Consider the following 13,952-nt stretch of genomic DNA (forward strand, 5'->3'; position numbering starts at 1 on the left):
TAATTTATCTGCAATTGATGAAAAATATAAATAAATAAATAAATAAATAATAATTCTTCTAAATGATAATAATTTTTTAAGCTCATATATTCTGTCCCGCAAATACCAGATTAAATGGCGGAATATAATTATTCACAATGGATAGAAAGGTTTCTATTAACTATAATAATATTTTGTTTATAAAAGGGTTTCAAGTATTACAGCCTTCACAACTTGTGTATTGTATATGAAGAATAAGAAACATATTTTCCCACACATTTTCTGTAACAGGTACAATATATGTACTCGTCAGTTAAACGTCGAAGTTTAATTTTACATTTTTCTAATGTTTTATAAGTAATTTTTCAGTAGTTCAAGGCTGAAAAGATCCTAAAAAGATAGTGAATATAATGTATAGATAAAGATATTAATCGGTATATGAAGTAAATAAATACATTTTTTTTTGTACACTAAAGTTGACTCATTTCGAATGCTGTAACTCGATTTTTTTTTCTGTGTCAGTTCTGTATGTTTATATAAACTTGAATTAGTATGTTAATCAGTAATAGGATTTGTGTGTGTGAGTGTGTGTGTGTGTGTGTGTGTGTGTGTGTACACGATACTAAATTAATGTTTGTCGGGTTATTAATTTGATATGTGTTACATGATCGAGAAACATCATCTAACGTTAAAGTTCACAAAAATCAGAGAAATTCCTTTCCCTGATCAGAATATGACAGACATAGTGTATATTGATAAACCATCTCTAAAACACCAAACCACTGCCTTTTATTTTCTTCACTGCAATACTATGTACTATAAAGACACATCTCTTATTTCAAGCAGATGTTAAAGTCATATACAAAAAAAAAAAAAATATTTCATATCCTTATAACGAGTGCTTAGTTGTACTGACGTTATAAGCTCATGAAGAATGTATGTAAGATTATTAGGCGCGTAACTCATTTAGTGAGTTCGATTATACCTAAATCCTGGTTTATACGAAGTTGTATTATTCTAATCCTTTCTTTTTAGAAATTATGAATTTTAATAAAAAAAAATGCTTATACCATAAAGAAATATATGGAATAGAAGGTTATTACTGCAAAGGTATACACATAAAACGATTTCCGTTGTTTTTCCTAGAGTAAAAGGAATTGATTCCTAACAAGATAGAGCCTCCTCACCATACGTTCATTGGGTAATCTTGTATCATAGTTGAGAACTGCCAAATAACATATAAAACAATGGAATGAATTTATACATTACTAGTATTTGATGTTTTTATATAGGAGAGAGAGAGAGAGAGAGAGAGAGAGAGAGAGAGAGAGAGAGAGAGAGAGAGAGAGAGAGAGAGAGAGAGAGAGATTTCTCCGTATTCAATAAACCATTTAGGGATTATTGTCCTATTACAGTAATTAGAGAATATATGGTATTTCCACTGTTTTATCTTATATTTGTTCATTCTTACTAACACGTCCTTTCCATCACTTTTAACGAGCTCAGCCATTATGTTTTTTAAGAGATTTCTAAATATGAAAGAGTAAAATTAAAAATGGTATCTTTTTTATGAATGCATTTAAAAGACAAAAAAGGCAATTGAGTTGTTTCTTATGTAAATACTCTTTGGATTATAAACCGCAAAAATAATAAATTCCTACTCTTACTCAACAAGTCGTTGTAACTCAGGGATTCAAAAATGATTAATTTCGAAATATTCCTTTTTTAATACTGTGTAATTAGATCAATTGTAAACTCGAACAATTACATATTCGAACGATTGTTTTCGAATATTTGGTATTAGAAAAAAATAAATCTTTTGTCTTTCGAATAATTGTTTTCTGAAAACTCGTCAGCAAATCCTTTTCATCATCTCATGCTTGGCATCTTAGGGGACTTCCTCCTCTTTGTATATTGCATAGATGACATGCTTATGTTCTCCTCCTCCAGAGAGGAACTCTTCTGTAACATTCACATCATGCTCAACTGCCTATAAAAGAAAGGCTTTGTAGTCCGGTAAGACAAGTAAGCATTTTACGCCAATGAAGTATCACTCTAAGGGCACCGTATCCCTCCCTTCCTGAAAAGGTAGCAGCCGTTCAGAACTTACCCTCGCCCTTGACCCTCAAAGCGCTTTGAGAATTATTTGCATGATCACCTATTATCAGTTTCCTGCCAGTAATCAACGCCATTCTTGAGCCTCTCTACGCCTTCCTCAAGGGTAAGCCAAAAGACCTGAAGTGGGATACCCATCAAGCTCAAGAAGCGACACTCTGCAACTCAATGAATGCCCTATCAACCCTAATGCTCTTACTTTTCCCGTGCCACATGCACCTCTTCTTTGCTCCACCAATGCCTGTGACGTTGCTATTGGTTCAGTTCTCAAGCAGTCAGTCAATGGTTTGGGGGGAACCATTGACCATATGCCCATTAACCGTCTTCATTATAAAACTGTCCATGGCAGAATCCAGCTACGGCTACTTTATTTCCGTTACAGTTGACACTTCATAGAAGGTACGTCCTTTGTTATTCACGCGGACCACAATCCTCTGGTGCAAGCCATCACATATGCATCATGCTCGACTGCTTATAACAGAAAGGCTTTGTAGTCCGGTAAGACATGTATACAATTTGCGCCAATAAAGTATCACTCTTAGGGCACCCTACCACTCCCTTTCTGAAAAGTTAGTAGGTGTTCAGAACATCCCCTCTCCCTTGACCCTCAAAGCTCTTTGAGAATTCTTTAGATGATCACCTATTATCAGTTTACTGCCAGTAATCCCCGCCACTCTTGCCCCTTTCTACACCTTCCTCAAGGGTAAGCCAAAAGACCTGAAGAGGGATACCCCTCAAGAAAAGGCCTTCTGAAACTCAATGAGTGCCCTATCAACCCTGATGATCTCACTTTTCCCGTGCCACATACACATTTTCTTTGCTCCACTGATGCCAGTGACGTTGCTATTGGTGCAGTTCTCAAACATGTGGTCAATAGTTTGGGGGGAAACCGTTGACCAAATGCCCATTAACCTTCATTGTAAAACTGTCCATGGCAGAATCCAGCTACAGCTACTTTATTTCCGTTACCGTTGACACTTCTTAGAAGGTACGTCCTTCGTCATTGGCATGGACCACAACCCTCTAATGCAAGCCTTCACGTCACAGTCTGATGCCTGTTCTGCCCATCAACATCAACATCTCTTTGCCGTGACTGGATAATATTGCACCCTTCTACTCGTCCCTGGGAAAAGGAATCCAAATGGCGATGATCTGTCCAGAAGTACGTTACCGCCATTCATATAGAATTGGATGACAATGTTTTTTTCAGAAGCCCAACGAAACGATCCAGAGCACCAAGCATATAAGAGATTATGCAAATCTCTGTTGTGATGTCTGCTCTCTCGATGACTCAAGTGCCACCGTCCTCTATGACTTTATCTGCACTTCTTGCGAAACTTCAAAAATACATCAACACTGGGATGCAGAAGTAGGCACCTTTTCTTAACCTTAGTGGCATTTTACTCAGATTCAGGTTGACGTAGTAGGTCCACTACCCACATCACTCGAACATCATTACTGTCATTGACCGATTCACTCATTTGAAGCCATTCGCATGGAAACTGCAACGACCACCTCCTGTACATATGCCTTACTCTCAGGATGGTCTGTGAGATTTGGCATACCAGAACATATTACTTCTGATTTAGACACCAACTTCACCTCTCAATTGTAGATGTCATTAGCAAATCTCTTGTGAATCACCCTACATCAGACAACCACCTACAACTCTGCTGCCAACGAAATGGTTGAACTTTTTTATCGTATCCTCAAACCATCTTTGATAACCCACCCAAAAGACTCCAATTGGTTTACCCAGATTCCCTGGACCTCCTTAGACTAAGAACCACTCCTAAAGACGGTCTGGATGTCTTGGCACCTGCAATGGTATATGGCTGCTCGTTGGTCGTCCCTGCTGGATTTTTTTTTTGTCTCTAATCTCCTACTGTAAGGACAGTGAGACAAGCTTCAGCAACGGCAATTGACAGTTTATTCAAACATACGTGGGAATATAATACAGGGTGCGGATGGAAAAGTAGCATGCGTGCAGGCGCCAATTCAGCTTGAACTAACCGCCAAAATGTGTGTGTTTTTACACACGCACAAATACTTGAATTACAAGTCAATAGAAAAAGGTAATGAAATAATAAATATAGGAAATTGTAGCTCTGAGGGGGCGGAATAGATATATACAGTTAGCCACAGCGTGGAGAAAGGAGAATTTAAATAAAATAGAGAATTCGGTGAAATTGCTGGACGACGGAGGAAGTGATGTCCTTACAAGTACTCCCCCCCACCACCCAAGACATCAGGCGACGTAGAGGGCTGATGAGACTAATCTTCGTATCGTTTCGGGCGTCGGAGGGTTCCTCATTTTCTTGAACGGAGGGGGGCGTCGGCGGTCGGCGTATGGATCGCTACCTCTCGTCGTCGTTTGTTGCTTTTCTTCTCATTAGGCACCTTGTTTTGAGGTGGCACTCTGGATCTGCCAGGTCCCGCGGAGGCAGTGTTGCTCCCTTCGAGAAACGCCATTTTTACGCGATCTATTGAGAACCAGTCTCATTGGCCAAGCACATCGAGAAGGAAGGCTTTCGTCGTTTTCTTGATTACTCGGTAGGGGCCTAGATAAAGTCTGGTTAGCGGCTGTCGATGAGCGTCGACACATACGAAAACATACCCGCAGTCATCCAGGTTCTTTAGCTTGAAATGCTTAGTTTTGTCCTGGTAAGGTTTAAGACATGGCCTGAATTTCCTGGCGATGTCCCTACGATGATCCAGCTGCGTGTCGTCGGTTGATTTGGGAAAGAATTCGCCGGGGACTGCGAGCGCCTCTCCGTAGACCTTTTCAGCGGGCGATGGCTCGCCATCTGCGCGAGGGGGGGGTGGGAAGGCCGAGGAGTACCCAAGGAAGTCGTGATTTCCAGTCCCCGTCAGTGCAGCTCGCCATCAGGGACGCCTTTAGGGCGTGATGAGTTCGTTCGACCATGCCGTTTGCTGTGGGGTTGTAAGCCGTGGTGCTGTGGAGAGTCGTTCCCATCAGGTTTGCCAGAGCGAGCCATATCTCCGACAGGAAAGCGGGACCTCTGTCTGTCGTGATGTCGTCAGGAACGCCAAATCTGCTCACCCAGCTTGACAAAAGGGCTTCGGCGCATGCTTGGGTCATAGCTTCGGTCATCGGCGATGCTTCCAACCACCTCGTGGAGCGATCGATGATTGTCAGCAGGTAGCGAGCAGATCCCGAAGGCGGCAACGGTCCCACGACGTCGATGTGTTTGTGACCGAAACGTCTTTTCGGTTGGGGAAAATCACCTATCCCCGATTCGGTGTGGCGGCTGATTTTGCTTGATTGGCAGTTGATGCATGTCTTCGCCCATTCCTGGGTGTCCTTTTTGATCCCTGGCCAGACGAACTTTTCAGACAGAAGGCCAGCAGTGGTGCGTCCTGAGGGGTGTGAAAGTCCATGGATGATGTCGAATATTTTTCTTCTGCAGGAAGCTGAAATCCAGGGACGTGGGTGGCCGGTGCTGGTGTCGCAGAGGATAGTTACTCCTGCTGGCCAGAGGGGAATTGCAGTTATCATGAGCGCGGATGGCCCCGTCAGGTGATCCTGTGCCTCTTGGTCGGTGCGCTGCTCAGATGCGAGGTTGGAGTAATCGATTCCCAGGTGGATTGCGTCGATTTCAATCCTTGAAAGGGCGTCTGCGACTGGGTTTTTCTTTCCAGGAACGTAGCTTATGGTGCACCCGAATTCGGCGATTGCTGCGATATGACGTTGTTGTCGGGAGGACCATGCATCTGTCGATTTTGTGAAGGCATGTACGAGTGGTTGATGGTCCGTCACGATTGTGAAGGGTGTGCCCTCCGGGATGTGCCTGAAGTGGCGGACGGCGAGGTAGACGGCGAGGTAGACGGCGAGGAGTTCCCTGTCGAAGGTGCTGTATCTTGTTTCGGCGGGTTTCAATTTCCTGCTGAAGAATGACAGCGGTCGAGGAGAACCATCGATGAGCTGTTCAATCACAGCCCCACAGGCGTCGTTGCTGGCATCGGTCGTCAGTTGCAGGGGTGCGTTATCGTCAAAATAAGCCAGGGTGGTGGCTTTTGCAAGGGCGTCCTTTGTCCGGGTGAATGCGTTTTGTTGAGGAAAATCCCACTCAAGTTTCTTTGCCTTTCCCTTCAGGACATCGTCGAGGGGTGTCAGGGTCTTTGCGACGTTGGGGATGAAGCGCCTGTAGTAATTGATCATCCCCAGGAACTCTTGAAGTTGGCGGGTGGTCATAGTACCGGAAACTTTCTGATGGCATCCACCTTGGTTGTCATGGGTTTTACCCCGCACGAGGATACGCGATGACCGAGAAAGTATACTCCTTCCGCGCCGAACGTGCATTTGTCGAAACGTACGACCAGGCCATTCTCCTGTAGGTGTTTCAGGACGGCGTGGACGTGCCTCCGGTTTTCCTCCTTGGTCCTTGAGAATATCAGGATGTCGTCGACGTAGCAGACGCAGAATGGTAGGTCGCCCAGAATGCTATCCATTAGTTGTTGGAAGGTCGCCCCCGCATTGCGTAGACCGAATGTTGAGTATGCGAAGGTATAGGATCCGAACGGTGTCACAATGGCAGTTTTTTGGAATGTCCTCCGGAAATATGGGGACCTGGAAGTAAGACTTGAGAAGGTCCATCTTGGTGAAGTATTTCGCGGCAAGCAACGCATTCGTCAGGTCTTGCATGTTGGGCAGCTGTAGTCATCGCAAGGTCTCCAGGTCCAGTTAGGCTACTTTACCATGTGTAGGGGAGATGCCCAGGGGCTCGATGCTTTCTTACAGATATCCATGCGTTCCATGTCCTCAAAGGCGCGTTTGGCGCTCTTCAGCTTCTGGTGCGGGAGGCGGCGGAATCTGGGCGTGAGTATGAAGTCCCGTTGTCGTGATGTGGTGGTAGATCCCGTGCTTGGAGGGGGATCCCGGCGAGTGTCAGAGCTCAGGCTTGAAAACGTCCGGAAATTCTTGCAGGAGGTCGGCTTAGGGCTGCATCGTTACAGCGGATACGGATATTGTGGCAGGGCCGGCTCTTAGGGCGCGGGACATGCAGGTTCCTGTGTTGATGAGGCTTTTCCCAGAAATATCAACAAGTAGTCCGTGGTGAGCGAGGAAATCTGCACCGAGGAGGGGGCGACTGATGTCAGCGATGGCGAAAGGCCAGGAATACGAACGGCCCATGATAGATATCCTGAGGGTCCTGGTCCCATAACACCGTATGGGAGATCCGTTAGCGGCGACGAGTGAGGGGGCGTCTTTGCTGGGACCACGGTCTAGGTTGGCTTTTGACGGCGGGGACGTTGACTGCATAGCGCAGGTGTCGACCATAAGTCTACGGTTGGAGACGGTGTCGAGGATATAGAAACCATTCTTGTTTTGGTTTCCTGCAGCTGCGATGGTGGTAGGTGGTCTCTTCTGGCGTCATCTTCTAGGGAAGTTGCACGGTGCTCTACATTTCTTGGTGTCGCTGCCGAACTGCTGGTGGTAGAAGCACCATACTGGGCTAGGCCTAGGGTTCGGACGTGTCGGCTGCGGTGGTTTCCTTCTTGCTAGAACGTTTATCTCGAGATAGGCTGATCTCGCGCCATCGGCCGTTGCTGTCGGTTTCGGGGAGCATTAGCAGGCTGGTTAACTCGTCCCATGCCTCAACAGAAGAGGTGTCACCCATGGGTTTGCCGGTGAGGTCCAGGACTTTCTGTGCCCTTGCTGAAACGGAGAGTGAGTAGATACCGATGAGTTTCGTTCTCAGGTCGTCGTAGGAAACTTGGCCAGCCTAGGCGCCGAGACATGGGGAAATCTTGTCGAATACCTCCTCTGGGATGGAGGTGAGAATGATGTCGGCCTTTGCACAGGAGTCGCTGAGCCTAGCGACTCAGAAGAGTACGTCCGCTCTCAGGAACCAGGAAGCGGTGCTGTGTTGAGAAAGCGGCGGGAGTTTGACTTTGGGTGTGGAGGCGAGGCCGTTGGGGTAATGGGCGGGTTAAATCCGCCATTGAGGTCAGTCAACGAGTCGCCGAAGAGGTGGGAAGTTGATATTTCGGTTAAGCTCACCCTACTGCCTTACATGCACAGAGGTGTGGGAGCACCAATGGGTGAAGTTCACGCCTAAGGTAACAGAGTAAAAGAAGGTAGACCGGCCGTAATAAGTCCGTTATTGGCGAAGCCAAAACCGGTGATGCTACTTCAACTCCGGGGTCACCAGTTGTAAGGACAGTGAGGCAAGCTTCAGCAACGACAACTCACAGTTTATCCAAACATACGTGGGAATATAATACAGGGTGCGGACGGAAAAGTAGCATGCGCGCAGGCGCCAATTTGGCTTGAACTAATCGCCAAAATATGTGTTTTTACACACGCACAAATACTTGAATTACAAGTCAATAGAAATAGGTAATGAAATAATAAATACAGGAAATTGTATCTCTGAGGGAGCGGAATAGATATATACAGTTAGCCACAGTGTGGCAGAAGGAGAATTTAAATAAAATAGAGAATTCGTTGAAATTGCTGGACGACGGAGGAAGTGATATCCTCACACTACCACAATCACCAGTGCCTACGGCATATTGTGGGAAAACTTTCTCCATGCCACCAGACTTACAAGCACCTAACTAAGCAATACAAAACAGAGCTACAATTGGAAAAAAAACACATTTTCGTGTGCAACAGCACTAGCAAGCCACCTCTAATGCCACCATACACGGGCCCTTTCCTCGTGTATGTTTTTTTAATCCAAGCTTATATCTCAACTCCTCACTCTAAGACTAAATTCTCAAATGCAAATAACTCATTACTAACTTTATAAACATTATTTTTTCCTAGTTCAGTGATGTGGTTGAACCAATATTTTCATATTCAGTGATGAAAAAATATCATAGAGGAGAAGGCATTATATTTATAATCAGTTTGGGTAATTGCTATGGACAAAGCCATAGTTTAACCTGTTCAACAAAACAAATTCTTTAAATCACTGGTTTCTGTCAAATATTTACCACAAAGTGCTTTCATAGTTTAACCTGTTCAAAAAAACAAATTCTTTAAATCACTGGTTTATGTCAAATATTTACCACAAAGTGCTTTGCCTGTTCTGTTTGCTGAATAGACCCAATAGTGCCTCTTACTCCATTGGACACACCGAAGACACGGAGATGTAAGTCATAAATCAGTATTATACTGTTATTGTAATCTTTAGAAAGAATTTCTAATGTATCGGAGTATTGGCTATCATCGGTATCGGTATCTGTTATTTATCTGGTATCGGTGTCGGTATCATTGTCGGTATCTGTGTCAATATCAGTATAGGACTGCCTTAGAGAGAAATTGAGTATCAGTATTGGCATGGTATCGGTACCAGTCTAGAAAGAAATTGGGTGTCGGTATCGGTATCAGTATCAATTTAAAAAAATCGTCATTGATATCGGTCCCCAAAGTGGTATCGGCACATCTCTACAGTATATTATGTCAGATGAAAAGATAGTGTTCTATCTTCAAAATTCTCTTAATTGTTAAAGATGAAATGGATATATTTTAAGGTGATTGTAACTTTTATCATGACGTGAAATGCCATTTTTTAAAAACAACTTCCCGATAGTGAGTGTTTTTTGTTTTTTTTATGTGTGTTTTTTTTTTTTGGTCTCAATGGGGTAATCCAAATAATCCCGAGTTTAGAATATTCCTGAAACTACTTCTTAGTAATTATACACTGATATTCAATCTCTATAGAACCCAATGATAGTTTTCAAAATGTATTTGAACAGTGTCTGTTTTCTCTTACACTAATTCTAAATTTCCAATATTAATGTTTCCGTGAAGAAATTCTCTTATTTCACTATAATCTTGATTTGAACAAAATTCAGCTATTCAATAAGTATAATAAAACCACACTATGGAAAAGAAACGACAAACAGAGAAACATTTTAAGGGAGTTTTCATACTTTCCTGAAGTTTTTACTCAAGAGAAGGGCACTCCAGACACTGGTTAGTCATGAAATTTAACCAAGTTTTCAAAAACTTTTATAGAGAACACTTAGGGTGCTATAAGCATGCCTGTAAGCGTTGGCATAACCTTCATAAAAGCATAACTGCGCCTCTCAAAGTTTACTTGATCCTCAAACTACACCTGAGTTTGGAACTGCCAAAGTAAAATGTTTAACTCTTAGAGTGTCTGCATACATTTGCATTTTCATTCAACTAAGATGCGGGAGTCTGTTCTTAAGGAAAATAAATATTCAGAGATCTTATAAGACAAAGTTAAGGCTTTTCAAATGAATAATATATTTTCCTATATAAAAGAAAGGAGAAAGTAATTTTCATCACGATTTGTAATATAAAAAGAGAATGGTTGATAAAACATTATTTTTCTAAATCTCTAAGTCAATCGAATTCTTAATGTGTGTGCATGTGATATAATTTCAAGTTTTTTATATGAATTTTCAAAAATAATAAATCTGTTCCCCTGAATTACCAAAAAAATTTCATGATTGTATGTACAACCAAAAATGCAGAATTAAGCTGATTTCAAAGAATATAATTAAATAAATAATTTTGTTTCACTTTACACAAGATTTGATAATTGGAATCATATAGGAATGAAAACTTAATTTTACACGGAGGAAGATACCATCCTATTTTTCTCATGGCCATAATGCAAATCAAGACTATGATTTAATTAACATCTTTAGCCTTCAGGATCTCAACATAGAGGTTATGTTCCTTATTCTCAGTAACTGCTGTTATACGATGTAGAAGTTGGACGTATAATCGATTATACTTCCTTGCCAATGGGCAAGCCTCTATCGCCATTTTTGAGTAATCTATAAATGGATTTTTTTAAGACCTGGTACTTTCCAAGAACACTACCTATTGGCATCCTTTGGGTAATGTATGTAGATGACATATTATTATTATTAATATTATTACTAGCCAAGCTACAACCTTGGAAAAGCAAGATGCTATAAGCCCAAGGGCTCCAAAAGGGAAATATAGCCCAGTAAGGAAAGGGAATAAGGAAATAAATAAATAAGGAGAATAAATTAACAATATATCATTCTAAAAACAGTAACAGCGTCAAAACATATATGCCCTATAGAAACTATTAACAACGTCAAAAACAGATATGCCATATATAAACTATAAAAAAAAAAACTCATGTAAGCCTGGTCAACATAAAAACATTTGCTCCAACTTTGAACTTTTGAAGTTCTACAGATTCAACTACCCGATTAGAAAGATCATTCCACAACTTGGTAACAGCTGGAATAAAACTTCTAGAATAATGTGTAGTATTTAGCCTCATGATGGAGAAGGCCTGGCTATTAGAATTAACTGCCTGCCTAGTAGTAGGAACAAGATAGAATTGTCCAGGGAGATCTAAATGTAAGGGATGATCAGAGTTATGAAAAATCTTATGCAACTAATTGAACGTCGGTGCCAAAGATTAATATCTAGATCAGGAATAAGAAATTTAATAGACCGTAAGTTTCTGTCCAACAAATTAAGATAGGAATCAGAAGCTGAACACCAGACAGGAGAGCAATACTAAAAATCATGGTAGAAAGAAAGAATTAAAACACTTCTTCAGAATAGATTGATCACCGAAAATCTTGAAAGACTTTCTCAATAAGCAAATTTTTTGTGCAATTAAAGAAGACACAGACCTAATGTGTTTCTCAAAAGTAAATTTGCTGTCGAGAATCACATCTAGAATTTTAAGTCATACAAATTTAAAGAAACATTATCAATACTGAGATCCGGATGATGAGAAGCCACCGTCTTTGACCTGCTTACAATCATATTTTGAGTTTTGTTAGGATTCAACTTCATACCCCATAATTTGCACCATGCACTAATTTTAGCTAAATCTCTATAAAGGGATTCACCAACCCCAGATCTACATTCAGGGGATGGAATTAATGCAAAGAGAGTAGCATCATCTGCATATGCAACAAGCTTGTTTTCTAGGCCAAACCACATGTCACGTGTACAGTATATAGTATGAAAAGTAATGGGCCAAGAACACTATCCTGTGGAACACCAGATATCACATTCCTATACTCACTATGGTGCCCATCAACAACAACTCCTTGAGATCTATTACTTAAAAATTGTGCTTGGTCCATCAAAAAAGATGAAAACATGTTTTTTTACAACAAAAGATAATTTAGTGCCGACTATATAATCTGAAATTGAAATAGAAGTAGAAAATAGGATGGCCTTTTTAGATGTGTTAATTTTATGAAATGACAGAGGTTTTAGATTTTCAGTTTATGGAAAACCGACAAATGTGGACTTGTACGTTCATCATTACTGTAATTATCATCAAAGGACAAAAATTATGTATTTCTATCTATGTTTTCAAGGGCACTGCGGTTCAGTTGCCCTGAATTCATTGAAGCAGAACTTGGGAAGATCTGGAAAATTTCTGGTGATTTACAATACCCGGAGAATTTTATCGACACAGCTTTCTATTAAGCAGGGCGAACTTTCATGAAACTGACTCTAAATCTGATTTTAATATGAAAAACCTTTTCATCTTACCATTCCACAATCATTTCATGACCATTCCTAAATTAATGAAAGTTTTTAATGTTAATGCAATTTTTAAGACTAGTACTTTGAAGGATATGCTGATTAGAAATTCACCCGAACAAAGCAATGGGTTTGTTTATGAAATCCCATGTAATCAATACAATAAAAGACATGTCGGACAAAGTGGAAAAGACCTCGAAACAAGACTAAAACTGCATAGATATAATGTTCAGACAAGAAACCAAACAAGCAGTTTATTTCAACATATGAATAACTGTAAACAAACCATTAATTAGAAAGGGGCAAAAGAAATATTATGTTGTATGAACATAACAAAACGTAACGTCATAGAACCGGGTATCATTAGGAAAACCTAATAGAATTGATCAACAATAACCCACGAATATATAAACTTGATGAAATACTTATAAACAATGTAATTAGATAATCGTGATATTTAAACTAGATGTAATTTTTAAACTACCTGTAATTTCTAAACTAGATGTGTACTAATTTTTATGTTATTGTATTGTTTCTTGTTTAATACTGTCGCAAAGGAGAATTTTATTCTGTGCCTAGCTTTTTGTATCAATTGAACCTAAAGAGATATGAGAATACGAAAGCGCTAGACCAAAAATTTAGTTTTTCTTATTTTTTTCTCCAGATTAGTGATATATATATATATATATATATATATATATATATATATATATATATATATATATATATATACATATATATATATATATATATATATATATATATATATATATATATATATATATATATATATATATATATATATATATATATATATATATATATATATATATATATATATATATATATATATATATATATATATATATATATATATATATATATATATATATATATATATATATATATATATATATATATATATATATATATATATATATATATATATATATATATATATATATATATATATATATACTTATAGAGAGAGAGAGAGAGAGAGAGAGAGAGAGAGAGAGAGAGAGAGAGAGAGAGAGAGAGAGAGACGTTTTATCATTATATGAACAGTTCATAAGTAAAATTAATAATATCTAAAAATTAAAGTAGAACAATGTTAAATACATTTTGTTTATAGTTATTCAAATATTTCTCAGGAAGTAGATTTGTCCTGATTCAGCTGTGAAATGTTTACTCCTAATTGTTATGGATTTCGAAGTTATATTTCAGTTTCACTTTCATATTCATGGCATTATGTTCTTATAATGGTATTGCAACAAATAAAGGAAGAAGAATGCGGATATAATATATATATATATATATATATATATATATATATATATATATATATATATATATA

Source organism: Palaemon carinicauda, chromosome 24 (genome assembly GCF_036898095.1).
Source record: "Palaemon carinicauda isolate YSFRI2023 chromosome 24, ASM3689809v2, whole genome shotgun sequence".
NCBI classification, from domain to species: domain Eukaryota; kingdom Metazoa; phylum Arthropoda; class Malacostraca; order Decapoda; family Palaemonidae; genus Palaemon; species Palaemon carinicauda.